Consider the following 18332-nt stretch of genomic DNA (forward strand, 5'->3'; position numbering starts at 1 on the left):
TTAGTATATCAGAGTAACTTTAATAAAACATAAGTATATATATATATATATATATATATATATATATATATATATATATATATATATATATATATATATATATATATATATATTTGCATAATTCTATTTTTTTATTTATTTTACAGAGTTTCCATGTAAATGATCGTAAGTCGACTGGCTGTCTAATCAATAGACCGAGATTTATAGATTTTAAAGCGAACGAAAAAAAATCAAACAACTAATACATACCATATATTTCTTTACCTAAGATACATACCTTATCGTCTTTGGAAACACGTACATTTTTGCAGTTTTATTAGTTTCTTTGCAAGATGCAACACAACAAGAAAAACACCATTTTTACAGTTAATAAATAATAAAACTATTTGATCATGATATTTAAAATTTAGATAGATAGAAAATTAAAAACAAACGAGTATTTGCAAACGCAGGCCCAAATTAATAAAATCAAAAATTCTTCCTTGAAAATCAGGCTTTTTTCACTGAAAAGGTATTTTTGATTTATCAGCAGTCATTGTCAAGTTGGATACATACAGGTAAGCTTTCGAATTAGTCTAAAAAATTATGGTGTGATTCCTATGTGTTCTTAAAACAATTTTTATATAACCATTGGGTCTAAAGTACTTCCTTCTGATCTACAGGGTGTTAAAAATTTAAAAAATCGATTTTTTGCTTAATATAAATGGTACACCACTGCTTTTTTTTAAAGAAAATATATTTTTTCTTGACTGGCCATTCTTTTTCAACAAAATTGATCTTTTGAGTTTTTCTTGTTCATCACTCAAGAACCTGCCTTAATTGTTCTTCAACGATTTTTTATTTTAGATTATCGAAACACCCTGTATATGCATATCACAGGCAACCAAATAAACTAGTAACCTCTAAAAATTATTTTTCCTACCACTAGCGACATACCGTGTTTTTAGTGTGTACTAAATTATTTTATCAAAATTTTACCATATAAGTTTTCAGGCAATGATATACGACTCCTACTTGTGGAGGACGCCACCTACATATTTTTAATAGTTTGAAGGGTAATAACTTTTCGTCCGTACCTGTATAAAACTACTGAGTAGAAAAATATATATTTACGACATTTTTTACGTAAAAAAGATCTCTTGGTAAAAATCGTTAAAATGGTTTTCGAGATATTTGGAACTGAAATTATCAATACCTGTCACCATTGATATAAATTATTATTAGACTGAAATCATAAATTTGAAATGTTTTTGTACCAAAAGTTGCCAACAGAAACTATTTTATCATCATTTTTTCGAAGAAAAATTCATGATTAATTTAAAAAAAATTATTTTATTCCCAAATTTATCATTTCAGTCAAATAACTATCTACTCAACATGTTTAGTTTTTGTCAATAATGACATGTATTGAATATTTTCATTCTAAATATCTTGAGAACGGTTGCTCGTAGCGATTTTTACCAAGAGATATTTTTTTACGTAAAAAATCACGGAAATGTATACCTTTACACTCAGTAGTTTTATACAGGTACAGACGTTATTACACTGCAAAGCAGTTAAAATACATGTAGGTAGCGCCCCCTACAAGTAGGAATCATATATTGACATCAAAATCAAATTTCTCATGTCAAAAAACCCCCCCAGACACCAATTTTCATCTAAATATTGACGTTACTTCAGAAATTACTTGGAAAAAATCGAAATAAAAATGAAACTCCTACACCCTGTACCTCCGAAATTAAGAATTTTAGGACATACATTTACACGAACTTTTTGTCTTGGTTGATATTTATCTGCAGCATATGCTGCCGAAGTTTCCGGAATACGTTTCGGACCATCCTGTATTTTATGTTAAAATTTTACGATCATTCGCAATGTCTAAAAAATCCAATTAAAAATAATAGAATATCCTAGCAACGCGTTGCAACGGTTTGCGGTAATCAGGCTAATAATTGGCTTATAAAACAATAAAGTTTTGATTTCTAACCACCATTTCTCTTGACGAATGATAATCAAAGGCCAAGATGACATTATTAGCAAATTTTGAAGTATAATTAATGGCAAAAGTTAAGTTTGTTAACTTTTTCTACTAATTGAAAATTACTAAGTTTTAAAGTGTCCGTCCACAACAACCTAACTTTGATTATTAACTAATCATAACTATCTGATAAATTTTTTGGTTCAGTGCAGTCCTGGATGTGAATTGTGAATTATTTTGTTATGATTACGAGCGCTGTATGTCATGTCTGAAAATACACCACACAGACAACTGTTTCCATGATTTATCATTTACTTGACAGTTCTTCTTATATTTATTACATTATCGGCTTAAAACTGTAAAATACATGGAAGTTTCGGTTCTTATTAAGTTTGTTTCGTGATTCATTTATCTAGCATTTTACGTTGTATAAACCACAACACTGCATATTATATCGACCCGTTTAAGCTCCAGTTTCCCCTTTAAAACAACTATATGAAAAATTCACGGCATTACACGAGCACCGTGAGTCATGGGAAAAACCAAGCCCACCCCACTCCCCCCGACTCCCCCCAACAGCATCCCCCCAGGACGGCATTTATGTGGACGAATAAATCAGGGGCGCTTCTGCTGAATTTATGGCCGAGATAAAGTCAGCCGAATCGGTCGCTTTTTATAGTTCGGCCGCGCCGTGAAATGTAGACGCTCCCCTAACCGGTCCCCCTTTCGCTCCGGTCTCCCCTGGTCGGGGGGACAGGATCGGAGATTAGGGTGCACGGGTGGGACAGAGGAAAGCACGATTTTAAAATTGTTGGTCCACTCGTTGTAATAAGCTCTTGATGTGGGAATTTTAGTAGTACTTCAAAATTTTATTGAATCTGATTTTTTTTAACTTATTTGATAATGATTAATCTGACAAACCTCGTCCTAGGTATACCTACCATTTTTAATAAATTTGTTTGTTGTTAAATTTGGAAGATATTAAAATAAGTTTAAATTATTTTTTTTTCGATATTTCAGTAACCGCCCTCGAATTTGGGACATGCAATCTGTACAGGGTGGGTCAAATTCGACGCTTTTAAATGGAAACACCCTTTTCTATAGGAGATAGACGAAAACTAATATCGGTGTCTGGAGCTCAATTTTTGTCAAAAACATGATAGTGAAAACCGCATATCGATATCTGTTACCGTTTCGGAGTTACGGGGTGTTTTTCAAAATATGCACTTTAACAAATCGCTGTAACTTTTTTTGTTATGGAAAATTTTGTATTTTTAAGGAAACATTTCCAAAGCAACTTTTACGTAGAATTTAATGGTTTAAGTATAATTTTTTTAAAATTAATAATTTAAGAATTATCAACAGAAAATTTGATTTTTATGGGACACCCTCTGTGTATTTTTTAATTTATTGAAAATAATTTAAAATTACCTTCCAAAAATATAACACACTTGATATTTTGCTCGATTCCTCTTCGAGATATAGAGTATATAAAGTTCGCCCGCTTTAAATGAGTAGGCTTTGAACAGCACCGGCTGTAATGCAAAAAATCTAGCTGTTAGCATCAATTAAGACGAAAATAATATTTGCTATGAGAGATGCAGAATTTTATAACTATTTAAAAATATATTTAATCAACATCAACACATTTAAACTATATCTAATAACAAGAAAATAAATAGCCAAACCAAGACATGAGATTTTGCTATAGGTGTTCAGCATATCGACCGTCTTCTGTTATGGACAGACGGGGCAGTTTTTGAACATTTCTCGCGGAATTCATTAACTCAGTGGGGGTGAAAGATACCCCTCTCATAACTGCTAAGTATTTCTAATTCTTATCTAGACAGTATACGGAGGAATAAGGAACCTTTATTTTCCGCAAATATATCGATAGGATTAGATCCATGGGCACTAAGTCAGGCGGCCTCGACGGCCAACGGCTGGAATCTTGGTTGGCTATTCAATTATTCTTCAAATTGGATGCAAAAATTTGCTGATAACTTCAGCGATCAGAGGCGGTGCATCGTCTTGCTGGAAAAATATGTTGTCGAGTTCCATTAAGGGCATATCATCAATAAAGGGTCCAAAGCCTACTAGTTAAAAGTGGCGAACTTTTAAAAATTCTGTATTTCGAAGGGGATTATAACAAAATATCAAGTGTGCTATATTTTTGGAAAGGTAATTTTTGGAAAGCTATCTTTTCGGTTAATTAAAAATATAGAGGGTGTCCCAAATAAAAAATCAATTTTTCTGTTGATAACTCTTAAATTATTAATTTTAAAAAAATTATACTTAAACCATTAAATTCTAGGTAAAAAGGTGCTTTGGAAATGTTTTTATAGAAATACAAAATTTTCGATAGCAAAAGCAAAAAAGTTACAGCGGTTTGTTAAAAATGCACATTTTTGAAAAACACCCCGTAACTCCGAAACGGTAACAGATATTGATATGCGGTTTTCACCATCATGTTTTTGATGAAAATTGAGCTCCAGACACCGATATTAGTTTTCGTCTGTCTCCTATAGAAAAGGATGTTTCCATTTAAAAGCGTCGAATTTGATCCACCCTGTACATCTTAACGATACACTGAAAAAAATATAAGTAATTTTACAAAACAAAAAATATTGATATATTAGAGTAGTTTTAATAATAAACTTAGTTTCACAAAAAAAATCTAATTTTGTAAAACAGTTTATTAATATTAATTGATTATTACTAAACGATATTATTTTCACAATGAGTTTTGTGAATTTAAAAATTAAATTTAAATTGCATGTCTCGTAGACATATTCACAAAACCAGTAGCGTAGCGTAGGCCCCGCAGCACACGCAACGGCGGGGGACCTCGTGATTTTGGGGGCCAATTTTGTTTAAACATCTTACCTTATTTTCAATCCTTATTTTTATTTGTTCCTTTTTTACATTTTAAAGCGTTCCTATTAATTTATTTTCATTTGAATCATATTTTTATTAGAAAAAGTCTATTTATGTTTATTTATTTTTATTATTTAGTTTTCTTAATACCTAAGTTTTGCTTTATGTTGATTTATTTTGTAATGTTTTATTTTTTATGTTTCTTTATTATTACTTTTTATGTGGATTAAGTTTATTTTTTGTTTTTATATTTTAAATGACTTGATATGCCTACACAAAGCTATATTATGTTTTTAGTGTGTTTTTTATTTTAATATAAGGGCCCCAAAAAATCTTGCGTGGGGCCTCACATTTGAAGTTACGCTACTGCACAAAACTTGTGTGAATTTACCATAATATATTTGTTAAAAAATGACGTCCCGTCACGTAACTTCTTGTGGAGCTGATGCGTATTAAGTAATCGACGTAGTTAGAGGAAACGACGAAAAACATTTTAATCTAAGCAGTTTTTTGAACAGGTAGGTGGGTGTCTCAGTGGGTGATTAGTGTTTTTATAATTTAAGGTAAGTATTTTATACTAATTATGTTTATATGTAGTTTCTGTTAATATAAAGCCAGCTCTTTGAGAAAACACAATCTCCATTTATTATAATTATTTGCATTTTAAGTTTAGCGATTTTTTTTATGTACATGATTGTTCCATGATCTCTTATATATGTATAAACACATCTCTAAATATTATTAATTTGTTCTTTCAGACTGTGTTGTACAAATTAGCCTTATAGCGATTTTACAAACGGGTTGTAAAACTAATTTTTTTAGAAGAATTTAGAATGAGTGGGAGGGGGGTTAATCACTGCGACCTTACAGATCCATTGTGTCCCCCTTTCTTGAGTCATAACTCATCATACAGTCCCAGGGCTTTGACAAAAGCCAGTATCTGGGACGGTTTTATAGAGGGTACTTCTCCATCTCCAATATCAGTCGTACCAAAATTCATGGCACGAATGGTTGTCGTCTCGGCGCACTCAGTGATGAGGTGTACTGGTGTTTCCCCATCTTCCCCACAGAATCTGCATTCGCCGTTTCTTCTTAGTTTCAATCTACTGAGGTGTTCAATGAGGAGACAGTGTCCTGTTAAAAACCCCGTGACAATCCGAAGATTGTTCTTACTCAGACCCAGGAAGATCTGTGATTTTTCTTGATCATAAGCCCTCAGAAACTTCTTCGAGTGTTTTAGACCGTTGCAAGATTTCCATTCCAGGTTGCGGATGGAATCTTCCAAGTTCTTGAGTTCCGCCCTGAGTTGGTTACCACTTGGAAAGCAGAACGGTTCTGGTCCAGTTAGTGGAGTGTTCGCTCCTTTCCTAGCTAGATTATTTGCTTTTTCATTGCCTTCTATCCCTTGGTGAGCAGGCACCCAGAGTAGAGGACTTTGTTTCTTTTGCCTAATTTATTCAGCTTCTATATGCATTCTTTGACCAATTTCGAATTGATTGATACTGAGTTGATCGCTTTTAACGCTGCTTGACTATCAGACAAGATGGCTATTTCTTGTTTCCGATAGTTCCTATCTAAGATAAGTTATACGCATCTTTTCGATAGCGTAGATTTCTGCCTGTAGGATACTAGGGAAAAGTGCCCATTGGTTCGAGTATTTAGCTCGGCCCAAACACCTGATCCCTGTTCCCGTATTGGTTTTGAAGCATCAGTATACCAAGTTATGGTATGGTCTTTTAACTGCTGGGCAAAGCGTTTCTGCTCTTCAATTCTTTTTATTGCTCAATACTAGCATTGAGATGCTTCTCAAAGTTGTACGTTCTTGGCATATCGTCCATTGGGAGTTGCAGGAGTGGTATTTCCTTTATAAGGGTATTCCAAGCCCCCGATCTGACAATTCTCCCAGTACTAATTCCGTTAGTGACCATTCTAATCATTGTCGCATTGGCATATCTACCAATGACAATGTGCAGTGGTGTTAGATCTAGAATGACCTCCATTGCTGCTGTTGGACAGGTTCTCATGGCTCCTGTGATGCAAACGCATGCTAGTCTCTGGACTTTGCATAGGTTTAGCCTTGCCGTCCGTTGCTCTAGTTTTGTGTACCAGGCAACTGCTCCATAAGTAATCATGGGTCTTACTATCATGGTATACATCCAGCGCAAAATATTAGGGGAGCAGCCTCTTGTAAAACTAAAGAACAGATCTTAAATTTACTACAATAATCTGTGGCAAGAAATAACCCCTTAATATTGTTATTAAATTCAGAAATATTAACTGCAACAATTCTTTTTTATAAACAACAAAGTATTCTGCAACAATTCATTTTTATAAATACTTTTGTACACTGAAAAATAAATTTAGAACGAACCTATAGACCACCCAGCCTTATGGACCAGCCCGACCCCTTATGCAACCCCCTACACACTCCCTCAGGACTCGAGTTTGTTTTTAAAGTTGCGCAGCTATAAATTGTCCCGGAGCGATCCGGAAAATCCGGGAATCTGTCTTATCTTCGGTCCGGAGCGCGGAATAAAAGGGTGAGAGTGAGGGGGAAGGAGGGGGGTAAGTTAAGAGACCAACGTCTTGGACCAAAGTCCCCCCACGGCTAAAGTTTAAGTCGGTGTAGTAGGTTGGGTTGGGTAGCTCTGAGGGCAATGGAAACTTATATTCGGAGCTGGGGGGGAAATAAAAACAAGAATTTATTTTTAAAGAAATTGCGATATGTCACTTACTTTATTTTCTTATTGCTAACAAACAAATTATTGCTTGTTACAAAATGGGTTACAATATTTGAAATTAAAGTATCAGAATATCTTAACTTAGATGGTCCGTACTTACTTTGCTATAAATATGATAATCGTAAATCATACAAGATGTTCAAAATTCTGGTAAATTTAAAATAAGAAATTTAAAATTATTCTGGAGTATTTCAAAATTGTTAACGGTTTCGCAGAAATTCACGGTTTTATATTTCATATGAGAGTTTCCACAGTAAATTTTTATCAAAGCCACACAATGATTTTTCTCTCGTATTTTACCGTTTTAGCCATATAAAATAATACTGCTTGTATCTGCAAAACCATTAAAATTTTTGAAATACTTTAAATACAAAAAATTTCATTTTTTAACTCTCCATCTAATAGAAAAATAAAATACAAGGTGTTTCATTAAAAAAAAAGAAAAATTATTTTATAATTTATAAAGTTCGGTGTAGAATTTTAAACACCCTGTATGATTTAAGATTAGGATATTTATAGCAAAGTAAGTATAGACCATCTAAAGCAAATACTTAATATAGTTTTGATTTCAGGACGGTTCTTCTATTTTTAATATTTTTTGAAGAAAGGCTGAAAAATATATTTTTTATTTATTTATTAATATCTCTGAAACTATCGAAATATATTTACCATATAATAGTTATTTATGATATAAGTGCTAAGGCGAAGTGTCCCATCCCTTCGAACAAAATAAAATCACTTTTAGCACACATATCATACACTATTTTTTCTCCAAACAAGTTTAGGCTCGTACATATCAAGCTATGTACCTTTTTACGTTAATGAATAATTCATAATATGTCATTCTGAAATCAAATTAGGGTAGAAGCACCGGTTGTGGCCAGGTTAAGAGATTTTGAGAGAAGAGATTAGATTATCACAAAAAGTATTTGTAGTTAATTTTGGAGATAAAGCAAAATTTTTGGTGCTTCTCCAAACATTTTTCTTTCAAAATCTGCTTTTATTGTAAAGATTTGTATTCTTAATAAACAGAAAATAAGCATTTTATGAAAACATACGATTTTTCCCATTTGTGGCCACCTTGTGCCAAATGTGGCCACATTTACTACCATTTGTGGCCACATTCTTGCAAAATATTCTCTATATTGAATTTGCAGATAGCAAAGCAAATATTATTATTTTATTTATTAATTTCTTTAAAAAAGGCCTAAAATGACATTTGGGTAATTTAATTGTTTATATTTTAACAAAAATAACATGAACGTTTATTCCTATAATTATAATTTAAAGCAAATCAAGTGATACCTAATACCTTATTTTGCTTTTTGTCTGTTATACAAATGTTAAATAAAAATTAGGTACATATTACTACTACTGCAGGAACAATACAAAGTACACTAATTTATCAGGAATATTCTTTGAATATTTGTTAGTTCAGGTACCAGTATATATGCCTCTTTAATTTGACTTTTTTAGATCATCAATTTTCAGCTGTTGGTATCAATTTGCCGAAATGCTAAGTCATTTTACTTCCAATTGCCGCAGATTGAACCATTATAGCTATAATATTCATTATTTTCAATTTGTAATATTTTACCTGATTCAACTGATTTCGGTACTTTAAAAATAATAAAATTTATATTTAATTCAGCAGATGTCACAGCTTAAGGTGGTATGGTTTCTCTTTTTCATTTCTAACAGATCTTTATTTTCTTTTTTAAATTTTATTTAATTGTTTTCTTCTTTTGTAAAGTTTTCATTGTCAGTTTTTGTTTTTTCTCCTTTCCTTTCATTAATTCAATCCACTTATCATAGGTAATGACTGATGTAGATGTAGCCCTTTCTTTTTTAAAGATTAACATCTTTCCGGGGATTATTCCAGGTTCATAATTATGTCTACTAGCCTTCTTTTCCCAATGGTTAGTCTAGTGGTCCTGAATCACTTTTCTTGAATTCTCAATTTTATTTTCATCGCATTTGTTCATGTTTATTCCATTTAGTTCTGTATCTATATTATTTTCTATATTCCTTTTCATCTGAAGGAAAACTTGATGACGATATGTGTCAGATTTGTACCCAAATGACACCATTTGGGATATTATTATATTTAGGTTCTATTATCAGATTTACAAAGCTGAATAATAAATAAAAATGTTCTTCATATTATATTGTCCGTCGTTTGCACTTATATTATAAAGCTAAATAATATGGGCCACAACTAGATTTCTGATTGTACCACTTGGCCATAACCTGGCCACAAGTAGAACATAATTAAAATTTAATTACACCTATTGTGTCATAGAAATGGTTCTAAATATTAATTATTTGGAAGATAAATAAATTTAAAAATAGTTGCAGGTGTATAATATTTATTAAAATCATGAAAAATGAACCCCAATACAGATTACTTGTTAATAATTTGAGTTCTACTTAACAAGCTATCCAAGAAATAAGCCAAGAAAACAGTATTCTAGTAAATGATGTGTCATTACTTTGATCTTAACGGCCGACTTTTACACCTCAAATTTGAATATTTTCATCGAATATGTTGGATATATCCATTTAGAAAATTATAGATGCACGGTTGTCACAGTGACGTGAAAAAGCTTAATTTTTAAGATTTTTTAAAGAAGTGGCTACAACAGGGTCAATGGCCACAAATGGTGCGTCTACCCTAATTATGAAGTTTATGGTTGCTAGGGTAATCATCGCTTCAGTGTTAAAAGTAAATCACGTGACTTACTTTTAGCACCAGTGCTAAAAGTAAATGACTTTTACCATCAGTGACATAATGTCACCTTTTTAGGCACTGACAGTATGCGTTAAAAATTCCATTTTTACTGACGTTTGTAGAGAAAAATATTTTTTTACAATATAGAAATATATTTTTATAAGTATATTGGGATTATGTAAAGTGGTCTGAAAGGAAGCCAAAAATGCAGTAATATACAGGGTGTTCCATTTAAAGAAAGTCATCCGGATCCACTCACACTTTCTTGAGCATTCCTGAAATACATCCTCGTACATACTTTAACTTTGCACTTAAACAAAATTCTCAAGTTTTATAATCTAGGAGCTACAGATGCCTGACGCACTATTGCCGGACCCTGTATATTATAATATGTAGATTTTCTTCCAGTGGCGAAAAGCCTAAAATTCTTTTTAAGAAATTATACCGTATGATCGAGAAAAAACGGCGTCAAAGGCGGCTGGGGAATGACTATCGATGCTATTTTTGACGAGATAGAACTCTAGACGTCAGTTACTGAGAACTGACATAAAATTTGTCAAAAATTAATACCTTATATAGAAAAACCAGAAAAGAATAGAAAGTTCCATACACTATTTCCATAAAATTGTTTTTTCAAATGTTTCGATCTGCACCAGTTCACTCCAATAAAAATCGATATTAAATCATCCTTAATGCAGTAAACGCCTTTAAAAATAAAGAAGAGCAACACCAGTAAGACTTAACCTAACTAAATCTCGTCGTCCGACAAGCCTCCGACCGAGACATTTCTGACAACATTTTTACTATTGTATTGTCGTACGGATTTTACTTTTTATTATTGTTTCATACACACTAGACCGTTCAGATTTCATTTAATATTGCATTGATTATAGCTGTAAATAAAAATGTGTGTTTAATTGTGCAACAATCTGTTAGTTACGAAGAAGTATCGTGTTTATCGACAAAATTAATTGTAGGCTTTAAATTTTGCCTAATATGGTCATATTTTTGCAATATTCAACCTTATAATTGTTGATACTTGGTGGATGATGTTCAATTTATACATATATAAAATATAAACAACCAAATTGAAGTACTAAAAAGCAATAGAGATAGTTATTTTTACGAACTGTATTATTACTTCTTTACTTATAGAGTATCTGTTTCTGAGTATGCCTAAGTTTCTGTTTTCCAAGAAGCATATTAATTAAATGAACAAACTGTGTCCAAGAAAATAACGTACGTGCATAGAGAATTTAATGAAACAAATTGGTGGATGCTGTGTTCAAGCAAAGTTCCATGCAGGGAATCAATGGTTATTGCCAAAATATTTTATTGGTGTATTGTCAATTTTATTTTACCGGTATATTACGTTATTTAATCTCTATAATGGGGCTCCTAAGTCATTTATTTGCTCTTAACTTTTAACGTAACTACTGGTAGATTGTAGGAAATAATATACACACTGGAACAATTTAAGTAAATAAATGAATTAATATAATACATACATCAAGAAGTAATGTATATTCTTATTAAAAAGCTGTATTAATTACTTTCGAAAATCATAATTGTTTTTTTTTTAGTAAGTCGCAGATAACATCAGGTTTGTTATTAAATTAAATGATACAATGTAATAAGTACAGATTTAGACTCTTGAACCAGGTATAGTATATTAATTAGTAGGGTTCACAGTAAAAATATTGTAATAATTATCGAAAGAAAATAAACACCTATATTATCCTGTTTATAAAGTGAGTTTCATTGTAAATATAACTTAAGAAAACAATTAATATGCATATGTCAATCATAAGAATAGAATCTATTAATTTAATTATACCCATAGTACTGACAAACAGTAAACCAAATCAAAGAAACTAAGACTTTACAGTGTTAGATCATGTAGTATATAAATATTTTAATTTTATTTCATTAATAAATAAATACAATATAAAATTTAAAATGCCAATTCTTTATTTTAAAACAAGAGATTTATATATGTATAAACAATTTACAATTATTTATCATTTAATTTATTGGCCACAGCTTCCTGATTATAAGGCTAATATTTTGCTGCCTATAGTTTATCTCAAAAAGAATAATTAAGATAATTAATGATTGCTATCCCTGTATTTTTAAATGTTGAATCTTATGGACTGAAAAAACTGCTTTCAATATTTCTACTTTCACTGACCGATGCAGAAACCTAGAAGAAATTCAAAACAAATTGTACAAACATTTTAAGGTTTTCTCAAACTCTATACAACAGACTATTTCTGGGCATAGTTTTGTTCATTTAATTTGTTTCTAGAGGTTATACACAGCTGTAGATATTCTAAGGGCAAAAAAAAAAGGCAATAATGCGTGATTCGTAAAATATCCCACCTTTACCGTTTCTAGTACTTCAATTTAGTGTGTTTATATTTTATACATGTATAAATTGAACATCATCCACCAGAAGTATCACCAATTATGAGTTGAATATTACAAAATATGACCATATTAAGCAAAATTCTAAAGGCCTACAATTAACCCTTGTTGATAAACACAATACTTCTTCCATGTATAGTAATGAACACACATAACTGGTTTACAGCTACAGTTTTACTAAATCTGAAGGGTCTAGTGTGTATTAGACAATTACAAAAGGATAATCCATACATTTTAACAGTAGAATAATCTGATTTTTGTCAACGAGTTATCGAATGCCTGGAACTGGGACGGGCGATTGTTAGGTTAGAGCCTTTTGATTTTTCTTTACTTTTAAAGACGCATTAGTATTAATTACGATTTACTGGATTTACCTAATATAGATTTTTATTAATTAAAAACTGGTATAGTTCAAATTATCAGAAAAAATATTTTTTGGATATAGATTTCTGTATCCGGAAACTTACTATTGTCTTCTAGATTTTCTACATTTAGTATTCATTTTAATTAAAATTTATTTTTTGAAGATCTTTAAAGTGAAAAGAAGAAGAATTTTAATTAACTAAAAAAATCAAAATAAAGTTAATTAACTTTGAGCAGAGTTCGACCTCGTCAAAAATAGCATCGATAGTCATTCCCCAGCCGCCTTTGACGCCGTTTTTTCTCGATCATACGGTATTAAATGACTGATCATATCAAACTGCAAATAAACGAACGGTTTGTTTACATTTTATTTGTATATATCTTGGGTCAAAACAAATCCATGTATATTGCCTATCTTTTATACACGGTATGTTAGTAGATAGTAGAAGAAAGTTTTACACTAAAAAGTGTACGAATATCTATATTTAGAAAATTAATAATGCTAAATAGAAATTAATGATGCTGTTATTTCCATCTAACTCGAAACTTCAAACATACAAAAACCACCCCACAATATTTCTGCTCTTATCAGGACCACATCGACCGGATATCCCCTCATCTGTTCTGTTTATCCTATGTTCCCCTAAAGCCCATTTAAAATAAATTTTATTCTTTATTGTTTTAGGTGTGTCGTTATATACACGCTAAAAATTAATTTTATGACATTAAAATAATTTTTTCCATAGCAACTGTTAAAATTGCCTTATATCTATCAAAAATAGTAGATAAAATAGTACTTTAACCGCAAGGGTAGATTAAATGATACTTTAACAGCGAGGATAGGTTAAAAAACTTTACTTTCTCGACGTTTTAATTGCTTAAATTTTTTGAAAATTTTTGTATTCCTTTTCATAAGTTATTCGGGATTTAAATGGAAGTAGTTTGATATGGCGTTTGTCGCCTCAGCCTGAATATCTGTTGGTAATTTACTTATTTCGTTTTGAGCCATTTCTGGCTCCAATTCAATCAGCAATCGACACGAGAGAGAATTAAAAAATATTGACTCAAAACTGACAACTAAAGAGACAGCTTTATTTATTTGTCAAATTATATAGAAACCAACGCCAACCCAGTACGATATTTTTTCTATTCGTAATAAATTCCTTGAAATAATAATTTCTAATTATTATTTCAAGGAATTTCAATTTCTCTAATATTTTTTAAAACGTAACTCGCTATGGAAAAAAGTCATCATTTGGAGAATAATTTACATTCTAACAAAAAGGTAATAATATTTCTATATTTTATTTCATAGAAAGAGTCGTATACAAAATGTAATCAGAAAAATGAACAACAACGATGCTAATTTTAGCAAAAAAAATCTTAAGGGACCGCAAACGAACTACGTCAACTCGCCCGTTTGACGAAACATTACCAAATTACGCTGCCTGACGAAACATTACCAAATTATGCTGAATAAGAATAAATATGTTCGATTTATGGGTTTTGGGTTATTATTTCGTACCTAACCTTGTGCTATATAAGTTATTTAAGTATTATTCTATTACCAAAAAAAGTTTTAATATGAAATATGAACAGTATAAATAATATAAGTGTCAAGTGTCGATAGTGAAACCGAGTCCGAACCCTTCCAAGACAGTGGGAGTGAATTCGCGGTTAGGTTAGGTAATAGTGAGCAAACAAACACTGACAATGAATGTGAGGATTTAAGTTTAGACACAGGGAGTACGGAAAGGTCATGCTAGAGTGTACTATTTGCGCTATTTGATACTAATATTTGTTCGCGGAACAATTTATACAACAAAAATATTGTTTCATACACGACGAAAAAATTGCATTATCGTCTCCCGAAATTAATTCGCTCGCGATTTCATCCCTCGTAAATTAATCTTGATGGTCGACGATAAAATACCATTTTATCGACTTGTATAAAAAATAACTATTATTATTATAACATTTAATTTATTAAACTAGACCAATAAATTTATAAAAATATTTGTTTGTTAATTTTCGTTTTGTATTTATTATATTAAATGCAATATCTTTTTAGATTTTCTTAGTATTGTACCGAAGTATTGGGCATGGACTATTTTGGCGACAAAAAAATTCTCAAAGTACCCATACCAGCCCAACTGAATTTTAAAAAATCCGATGAATGTGTAAAACATCTAACATTAGGGAGACTCTTACCCAAGCAGCATTTGGACGTCGGGACAACGTTGTGTCACGCGACTTAACGTCGGGGCGCAACGTCGGCACAACCTCGTACCAACCCTAGTCTGCACTAGTTTGGAGAATAATTTTTGGGTCGAAACGACGTTGGATACCGACGTTGGCTAGCAGCCTAATTTAGTCAAACTGCAACGTTGTTTAAAATCCTAATTCACAGAAATACAAAACTATAATAATATGGCGTTAAGTCGCGTTTTATCCTAAATTGGGATAATTATAGTAAAAATCAATGACTAAAGAATATAAGGACATGTAACGCCCCTATACGGGCTGCAGCAGAATTTGTGACCTTTTTTTTTGTTGTTTTGGTGGCAAACCATGAGTCATCATTTGGTCACCAGCGACAATTTTAGCGATTTTTAATAGTTTGTGTGTAGTAAACTTTGTATAAACTTTATTACAATGGTGATTAGTTGTTCATCTTTCAAGTGTAAAAGCAGCAGCGATAAGAAAGAGCCAGGAGTTACGTTTCATAGGTAAATAAACAATCCACTCCAACTTTTTAGCGTTTTCTTATTGAATTCGATAATTATTCTTCAATTTCAATTAACATCTATATGTACTTGATATGTGCTATACGTCGATACTAGTATTGTACCTTTTGTTAACATTTTAATACGTTTTTTTCGTAATTAATTAGGATGATACACCATAGGCGTAGTCAAAACAATTATAAAAAATATAAATATTGCTTCAAACAGCTAGGTTAAGAAAAATATGTGCCACGGCACTGTTTGATGGCATCGTCACAATTTGCTCTTGGGTGTTATTTGTCCTTGGATTCTTTAGTCATTGGTAAAAATATTATTTTTATGATTTAGTTAGAGACATATGCCAGATGGCAGTAAAGGAAAACAAAACAAAAGTATTTAGGTGTTGAGGATGTTTGAAGATCATAATTATTGAAACACTTTAACCGACTCTGTAACTCGTTACCCAAGGCAAAAAAGTTAAACGCAAACAACTTTATTGATAAATGTATTGTTTCTACTTTGAAAAATACTAATGGGCCTTAAAATTAAAGAAGTTTTAACAAATTTCGTGAATTTTTTTTTAGTAAAATGAGAATAATTTATTCGCAGTCGAAAAAATTGTTTCCGCGTGTTGTTTAGGGTCAAATATTTCAAGGTAATGTATTCAAAAAGCAGGAATTGCTATTCTAAGAACAAAACATTTTCTTATTCAACAACATGGCGGCTTTCACTTTGTTGTTTTGGAGATTAAGATGGAGTAGTTCGAGTAGTCGCATACTGGACTAATAAAGTCGCAGTTTAGCTTTGACAGGTAGTATACTAGTCGCAAGATTGCCTAATTTAGTCATCCTAGAGTCTAGCTTGTGCCGCCCTCTATATTCTAAATAAACGAGGGAGTGGATAAAGTATCGGTAATATGTCGATGTATATTTAAAGTTAGTTTTATATGTACCTTTCTTATGTCCCATTTTAATTAAGTTTTTTTATAAAAACAAAAACAGCACTGAACTGAACAATGAAGTGAAAATTTAAGATTTAAGGTTATGGTTCAATACAGTTGCAAAAAGGTAGTGGCTCGACGTCCTACCAACGTAAGAATAAGGAAATCTAAACGACGTTTGCATAACGTTGGAATAGGTCCTGAAAGTGACGTCGGAAAACTCTTTATTGTCCAACATTGTAACTACGTTGTCAGAATCATCTAAAGATCACTTAAGCAAAAAAGGTTACAAGACAACTTTTATTCGACGTCGCAGAAGCTTTTACTTTGTTGTAGTACTAGTTCAACGTCGGCACAACGTTACAACAACGTTTACATTTATTTTAATACCCAAGGTACGGAGCTAACTATTTTTTGTAACTAATCCAACATTGTGTTTAGTAAACATGTGGTCGCAAGTCGTGAAAATGCTACTTGGGTACCAATACGAATAAAAACGTAGCTACAGCTATTTCTTCCGTCAACATATTCATTATCAACATAGGTTTTCCTGTGTTTAATCAACATACCAGATAATTTAATCTAAAACAAATAAATCAAACATAACTATCTAATTAACTAAAAACACTATATTTATCCATCCTATTACATTGTACAGCTACCTGCCTTTTAATATGGGTAAATCCCCATTAGAGACAAAATGGCAGCAGTAGCTGACTGAAGCGGAATTAATTAATGCCAGTGGGTAGGTCCCCATGTCTTTCTTCCAACTCTTCCAATTAAATATCTAAGAAAGATATATCTTGACAGATCGTTCTGTTTTGCCATCGTGGGATATTAAAATATTATGAATGGTTCCTGCTATCTGATGGGTTCTTGTTGGTTTCGATTAGGCATTTGTTTGAAATGTATTTATTATAATGATAAATCTTTTTTTGGTTTTTAAAAAAAGTAAGTTTGTAATTTTTAATTTAATCTACCATCATATATTGGCAATATAGACAATTATAGTATTTCATATTGATCACTAAAAATCAAGTTTCTGGCTTTATCCACAACGGAGTTAAGGGGTGTTCACAACTTCCGTGAGTGCCGTTAAATGCTCGACTGGCACATGTCATCGTCAAGTTGTTAGACCACAAATTTCTCTTGAGTTTACTTTGGCTGTGTTCCGTTACAAAACCTCAGGCAAACCAGACCGGTAAACGACGGTAAAGAACGGTTCCTGAAAAACATCGGTTTGATACGGAACGGTTTGGTAAAATACTGGAAACGTCAAATGTTGACGTTTTCTAAATTTCAATACCTCTATTATAAAATTTATCTTTTATGCATTTTCAATGTACCTATTCTCTGCTTTTACGTTTGCTTCTTCTTTTCAGTAAAGTTTAATATTGAAAAGTACTTGATTAATAAACTGTTAAACTCGTTAGACAGCTCAAGTGAAGACTTGCAAGTCCAATATTAAAACAGATCAATAATAAATAAACAAATCTAATCAATATATTTATATTTTTATAACTTACATACATTTATAACTTACAAACAT

The sequence above is a fragment of the Sitophilus oryzae genome, unplaced genomic scaffold, assembly GCF_002938485.1.
Source record: "Sitophilus oryzae breed Bouriz unplaced genomic scaffold, Soryzae_2.0 scaffold_732_pilon_pilon, whole genome shotgun sequence".
Classification (NCBI taxonomy): domain Eukaryota; kingdom Metazoa; phylum Arthropoda; class Insecta; order Coleoptera; family Curculionidae; genus Sitophilus; species Sitophilus oryzae.